Source organism: Takifugu flavidus, chromosome 10 (assembly GCF_003711565.1).
Source record: "Takifugu flavidus isolate HTHZ2018 chromosome 10, ASM371156v2, whole genome shotgun sequence".
Lineage (NCBI taxonomy): Eukaryota > Metazoa > Chordata > Actinopteri > Tetraodontiformes > Tetraodontidae > Takifugu > Takifugu flavidus.
In genome coordinates this window covers 12362656-12370155 of record NC_079529.1, presented here as the reverse complement: position 1 = coordinate 12370155, position 7500 = coordinate 12362656, and the positions used below count along the sequence as shown (strand labels likewise).

At 48.0% G+C, this 7500-nt stretch overlaps 1 long non-coding RNA gene across 2 annotated transcripts in view; it reads right to left on the bottom strand.

The window, feature by feature from the left end:
• Positions 1-4928: 4928 nt before the first annotated feature.
• LOC130532533 (uncharacterized) overlaps positions 4929-7500 on the bottom strand; it is a 3375-nt gene continuing 803 nt past the window's right edge. The window contains exon 2 of one of the 2 annotated variants that reach the window (XR_008952355.1): positions 4929-5490. This is a non-coding gene — a long non-coding RNA (uncharacterized LOC130532533). The remainder of the gene's footprint in view (positions 5491-7500) is intronic. The other variant, XR_008952354.1, reaches the window with a different exon arrangement.

Here is a 7500-nt window from a genome sequence, read left to right as displayed (position 1 = left end):
CTGCTACTACTACTTTTGCTGCTACTACTACTACTGCGACTAGTGCTACTACTACTTTTGCTACTACTACTGCGACTACTGCTACTACTACTTTTGCTGCTACTGCTACTACTGCGACTACTGCTACTACTACTTTTACTGCCACTACTACTGCCACTGCTACTACTAATAATAACAGTCCCAAGCAGCCCTTCACGTGACACCAGAGTCAGCTTCCAACTGTAGCTTTGCATCTTTGCAGCATTGCTGCCTGCCTCTGATCCTCCTGGTGCCATGCAGAGACGCTGCCCTCTGTGGGTGATATTCTGGTTATTGCATTGACCAGGAAAACTACCAACAGTTGGATGATTCCATTGGATTATGTGAAAGAGTGCCAAATATTAGGAGCTGCAACAGTTCTGAGGGGGGTTCCATCTCATTGCCGTCTGCTCTGAACAGAGAGACAGGAAGGACGGGACTCTAACGTGCACCCAGATGTGAGTCCCTCCGTTCTGATCTCTCTCTGCAACACGGAGAGTGTTTATTCAAACACAACTGAACAAAATCCAAATCACAGCAAAAACCTCCCAAATGCTGCACAGCTGCACCAGATTACAGACAGGAGGGAGGACGGAGAGACAGCGTGGGAAAGGATGTCCTGGCATGGAGGGACAGCAGATGTGCAGTCAACATGTGGAGAGCTTGCATCTGCTCCAGATGATTTCACTGTCAATCATGGTGGAACAAGTAATGTTGGTGGTGAAGAGCAGAAACTCCAAGATCCTGCACATGGTCACCTTCTGTACAGTCCTCTGCTGCTTGATTTTTGCTATGGTAACCATGGTAATGATGGTAATGCTGGTTCATCCAAGGTCCAGATGTGGAAACATCAGCTGAGGCTGGTGGAGCTGAAGACGAGGCAGCTGTGGCCTCAAAAGTCCTTTTACCTTTGAGAACCTGTTGGTTCCATCCCAGTTCACATCTGTGGATCAGCCCTGCCTCTGATGCTGGTTCTCATTAGTCTTTCAGACGAACGAGCACGCAGACGTGCACGTGGAGAAGACACACGGGAACGATCTTAAAATGGGCACAGTTCTGGTCCTGTTCAGTGTTTATTAAGGACAAATGTCTGCAACATAAAACACAAGTCAGGGTTGACGTCTGCTGAATATTTGTGCAGTGTGTGTGTGTGTGTGTGTGTGTGGTGTGTGTGTGTTTTGGTCAAGGGTGAGTGGATGCAGTTCAGTCTGGGTCGAATGTTTGGCTGTTGGTGATGTTACGGGCAGATGTTCTTCCTCCACCGTCCCTCTGCTGCTCTGGGTCCCTCACGGTGTGCCGTGTGCCTGGCTTCTGCGTGGTGGACTGCCTCCACCCTTCACCCCCCCCAGATACTGAGCAGGTTGCCTGATGACTGATGATCTCGACTGTGGTCAGACTAAAGTAGTTCCTCCCAGATGACTGATTTCCTGTTCCAGCCTGGTGAGAGGAAGTGGCAGCAGTTGGGTAAGATCCCCTGGACTCCCCCAGACCAGCTACCCCTGCAGAGCCCACAGGAGAGCTGCCTCCACCCCGCAGGACTCTGGCCGCCCCAGCACAGACTGGCCACCCTTCTGGCCCTCAGGTTGGAGGAACACAAGAGAACACACACCCAGACTCAAGGACGCACAAGGTCGAACTCCTCAACAGCTGACAGGAGTCCAGAAGCACCTGAGACAACAGTACTGACTGTTTACTGAGTGTTCCTCCTCAGCTAATGCTGCTCTACTCCTGGTCCTTCTACATGCTGCTGTTTATTATTATCATTATTATTTTTATTATTATTATTGGTATAAAAAAGAATCTGACTGTCCACATCGGCACTCAATGATCCAGGTCCCAGTTAATCCATTACTTTAATGAACTAGACTAGACATTTCAGTGGTGACTGGCCTATGGGGGGGCATTATGGACCTGAACCACTTTAGGAACCAATGAGGTTGTTGACTAACAACAACAACAAAGCTTAATACTCTGGCTCTTTTTTTTTTAGCAGAAATTACTGTTGTCCTATAAAAATGTCTCCTTCAGCTTATAACGCTGTCCTCTATTAACTGTCCTCAGTTTGGCAGTCTGTTAGCAATCTGCTAGCAGTGTTAGCAGTCTGTTAGAGGTCTGCTAGCAGTGTTAGCAGTCTGCTAACCAAAAACCACAAATGCTCCATTTGTGACGGCCCCTTACTGACGTAATTCTCAATAAATGTGTCATTTGTCGACCTCAATGACTGATGAGTCTCTTTGACCCTCCTGCCCCACAGACGCACCAGTCACATTGAGGAAGGATGGAGCCGACACTGAACAACCCCCCCCACACACACACGCGCGCCATATGTCCATACGTCATTCGTGTCATGACGTATGGAGGCTTCACTGATGTGACTCATGTGGAACTTTATATTGAGCCAGTTTGACCAGACAAACCAGTTAAAGGGGCTGTTTTACTGGGTGAGTACAGATAAGTGCCAGTTTCCGTCTCATGACCACACTGAAATGGTCACTGGACACATGTGGTGGTGGTGTCCTGATGGCAGGACAAGATGTCTGACACCACAGAGGACAGAGGACATATGGACACATTGATGAGCCATGAGAGGGAGAGCTTTAGGAACAGCCTTCAGAGCTCACGACCACCGGGGCAAAAGGTTCCCTTTAATCTTCAACTTTGGAAGGAGCCGAACTTGAGGACCCTGGGCTGGGCTGGGCCAGGACCCAGTTCATTCCAGGTCCTGGGACCTTTCTAGAGTCTGCCCATGACAAGCAAAACCAGAAACACTGATAATATTGGGCCACCCCTAAAAACTCAACAACCCCTTTAATTAATTCCTTTTTTTCTTTTTTACATTCTTTTTTGGAGGCATTTCTAAAGATGTCACATGACTTTTTACATGCGGCTGCAGTTGTGGAATAATGACAGAGCAGTCCGGCTAAATAGAGGCTTGGGAGCTTTTTTAAGATTTAGGCAGACGTGACGTGGACGTGCATCAGCGGTTTAAAGCCATGTGACGCCATTCCTTCCATGAGTCCTGACTGTCCTCAGGTTTATTCCATGAATGACCCAAATTTAGCATTTATGACAAAGGATGTGCTGCTCCCTCTGCAGCCGGGACGTGCTGAGGTTCCCAGAAGCTTCACCTGGTGGTAGAACGGACCCCCCAATGCAGACAGACTCCACGATCAGGTTCAGCTCTTTGATGAACATCAACAGCATAGAGAAGACCAGGGCGAGGCAGGATCAGGTTGTGGTGTTGGAGCACTGCAGACAGGGATGGATACAATGAGTAGAAAGCTGGGAGAGGACCCAGGTAGCAGCCCCCCAGCCTGGGAATGGACTGACGACAGGGGGAAGGACTGACCAGGAGGGAAGAGGAGGGGGAACACTAACATTAGAAGAACTCGTGAATCCCTTTGATCAAGTCCGGTGCCACATGTACCTCACACACCCATAAACAAGATGGCTGGTTTACATAAACTAGTACAGGAATAAACTAACAGAAAAAGACCCAAGAAGAAGAATTAACTGTGTTCCCATTCACGTCTGGGCAGGTTTAAGCTGCCCAGCACTCCAGCAGCAAAGGTCATGTCCTTCATCCCAGTGACCTTAATCAGGTTCCTAAATGTGTCAGTCCTCACAACAATCTGCTAACTGGGCCTGTTTTAAAAGGAGACCAGTGGAGCCAAATTCCCTGCAGAGCTTCATTCATTGACATTTTCCTCCTCAGGAAGCCCATGAGGCAGAGGTGGAAGGAAAACCAGTGTTATTGCTTTAACAGATAAAATCTGAGTGATTTTGATGCAGATATTCTGCTTTTGAATGATGAGAAAGTATCTGTGCACCATCATCTCAAATCCCAGTCGACAATAAATGGATCCATCATTAGATGGAATACTGGCGCCTCTAGTGGTGAAAAAACAAAGCCAGTTATTTAGATTGAGGCAGAAAATCCTTTTAAACGAACTTGCTTTTATTCGTAAATGAGCTTTGTAATGAATATATTTGTAATGAATATATTCCCGAAGTAATTTGAGCTCAGGATGTTTAATAACGCAACTGTTAACAGTGAATCCTTTCATCAGGAATATTTTCAGATCATTTCCTCATTAAGGAAAAAGCAGCCCTTGGCTAGACTCTGCCCTGACGCTCATCCTGAGAGGGTGCAGGAGGTTTTGGGACTCGTTTCTGCCACCCTGGATCAGGACATGAATAACTACATTCATCCTCAGCCATAATAAGCATTCCTGCCGGTGCTGGGACGGATCCTCCGAACCTCATGTGGCACCGAGCGACGTGACCATCGTCACCATCACCGTCCTGCCAAGTGCAGCCGGGGCTGACGCCCCCTCCCTCCCAGCTAGCCCCACCGCCCCCTCCCGAGTGGCCTACGTGCCGACTGGCAGCACCTCAACTCTGGTCCCATTTAGACTCTGTGCCCCCCCCAACACCCCCCCAATCTCTCATTGTGTGAATTAACATCACCCCATATTATTTCACAGTCACAGTGTTCAGCTGCATTAAAAACTGCACACACACACACACACACACTCTCTCTCTCACACACACACACACACACTCTCTCTCTCTCTCTCTCTCACACACACACACACACACACACACTCACACAGTTACCGAGGTAATTGATGGTAATTGTATGCAGGCTGAGCCACTGGCAACAGACCAGTCAGATGTTCCCATTCAAATGTGTCTGAATACACTTTTTGAATCCTGAAATCTGGATCCAGCCTGTATTCCGGAAGGTTTTACAGTTTTAGCCTCAGTGTTGATGGTCATTGGTACAAAGAGGACCGATCCGTGTTTGTGGAATACTACTGTTGATCCTTCTAATCATATTATGGTCTGGACACTTTTAGATGACACCAATAGGTGGTTTTACAGCAATAATCTGAAAGAAAGCCATGTCAAAGACATTTAGCGTTTTAATTGTGCTTAAAATCAAAGTTGGCTGCAGCAGGGGGTCTGGAAGCTTTCATCATCTGTTCCTCAGCATCTTCGCGCCTGATGTTCTTGATGTGGACAACCTCCTGCAGCAGTGGGAGGACGGACTGCCGTACAAACATCTCCCCGTTAGGAGACTCCTGGACTGTAGAGATGGAGCCTGAACCAGCTCAGAGGTCTCAGGTCGGCGAGCCCACAAACACCTCTGCAGTGTTACTGAGAGACAGATGAAGAAATATGGGATGTTTCTGCCACCAGGTTTCTATTTTCATTTGCCGGTTGAAATCCACAAGGCAGCTGTGAAAGGAGCCTTTGTTAGAGGGACAACCCAGTGTGGACAGGGACAGTTGTCTCATCAACGGCTGCTTTGAAGAGCAGTGTCCAACTAGTTCTGTAGCCCCTCCCCCAGGGAACACGAATGTGTCGGAATCAGGCCAAGCAGGTTCTTTTCTCCTTCATGGCCCCTTTGGAAACCTCCCAGGACACTGTTACATCAGCTGTTGGTGCTGACGACAGTTCACTGACCTGAAGGGAGCAGGAAGTGACCACAGAAGACCCATCAGACTATTTACCTTTGCATTTCATTACAAATTTTAGCTCCATTTCTGGTTTAACATATTGATCTAGATCCAACATCATCATCCATCATGTCTCCAGATCAGTGATGCTGAATATACAAAACTACAGAGACTGAAACGATATGAGCAGGTCTGCAGACACACAGAAGGTCTATAGAGGTCTGTAGACAGAGAAGTTCTGTAGCCCCATCAGAGCTGTGACTGATTTAAAAAATAAAAAAATATGGAGATCCTTTTCTTGGAGACCTGATCTGTGGTGAGCCCAGCAAACACTGAAACCCTCTCCGAGGATCAGATAGGACCTCCTGCAGACAAGTCTTCACAGGACTGGAGCAACCAGCTGAAAAGAGCCGCCCTGTTATGTTGAGGAACATTGTGTTGGCTGGGGAGCCAGATAAGTGTCCATTAGGAGCAGGCCCCCATCAACACCGAGGGCTGCTGTGTGGTGATGGTCACCTGATAGAGCTGCTCTTCAACAACAGACCAGAACTGTTGCAGCTCACTCTTTCAACTTTGTGGAATCAGAGCTGAATCTGCGGTTACACAACCAAGATCCACTTAAATCCCAAAACACCAGCTCCTCCCAGTGTCACGCACCTCAGATACGGGACCCTCAGGTCCTCCCGCCAAAAACAAAGGATACACAGATGCAGTCAAGTTAGACTAGAGTCTGAGATGATCTCAGAGGGGGAAAGGTCTCCCGCTGCTGAAGAACTAGGCCTGATCTCATCAGATCAATGATCTGGCATCTCACATTTTTGCACTGTTCTTCTCAATGTTCTTCTCAGCGTTTACGATCAAAGATATTTAGTAATCAGTCTTGGCAGAAATCAGAGCCAACAGGTGAGAGACATGACGGACAGATACAACATAGATTCTCAGCATAATCATGATGCAAAAGCAGATTAGATGCCTGGAGGCTCCAGCACCCTCCAGACTCTGTAGGGACAAGGAGTGATGGATGGACAGACAGATGATGGATGGATGAACAGACAGATGATGGATGGATGCAGCTGCTCGTCTTTATTCCTCATATAACCGACAGAAACCAAACGAGTCGACTGCTTTTCCACAGGAGAATCAAACCCAGCTGCCAACAGTCAGTCGAGCCTCAGGAGAGCTCTGAAAGCACCCCCTGCAGCAGAGGAGCAACCATGGACTCCTCACCAGAACATCAGTCCTGAAGCACGAGCTCATGGATGTCCAGGGAGAAGAACGACCTCTGAAGAGTCGTAGCTCCAACAGAAGGTCACGAGCCAGTAGATCCTGAATCTACACGCAGGAACAGGCAGGGAACATACCAGGTCTAAACATTCACCCCTAATAGTAGAAGATGCACTTGGTCACGATGCTTCTGTAGCTAACATTGGTGCAGGCAGCAACAGTCGTATCAGGGCAGCAGCGAACTACCGAACTCATCGTTGTTGTGACACTGTCGTCTCGGTGGGACTAGAAAGTTCTCAATAAGAAGAAAACAAGAATTGTCTTGTTATTGGGCTAAAGTGGGAACAAACAACTGCTCCGACTTGTTTAACGGGAGTTTAACTGGTGTTTTTAAAAACACTGCAGACATTTTCGCTCTCAGGGTGATTCCATCGGGCGTTTCTGAAAAGTTTGATTGCTGATTCAGGCTTGGACAAACGTCAGAAAATGATGGGATGTTGTTTGTGAACAGTTCCTCCCCTCATCTCCTCCCCCGGGACTCATCTGCATCTTGACTTGGTTAGAGTTCAGCCAGGATCAGACCTGTCCAGCACATCCGCACTCATGGTGAATACTCTTGAGCAGCACGCTACCAACAAGACCCCGGTCAGGAGCCCCGGTGCTGCTGAAAGCTCCTCCAAGTTGGTTCAACAGTAGGTTGAACATGGTGACGGATGTGTTTGGGTGGTTCAGAATCCCAGTTGGCATCTTCATTAGTGTAAATGAGCTGAGAGCTTCCTGGAGATCATCATCC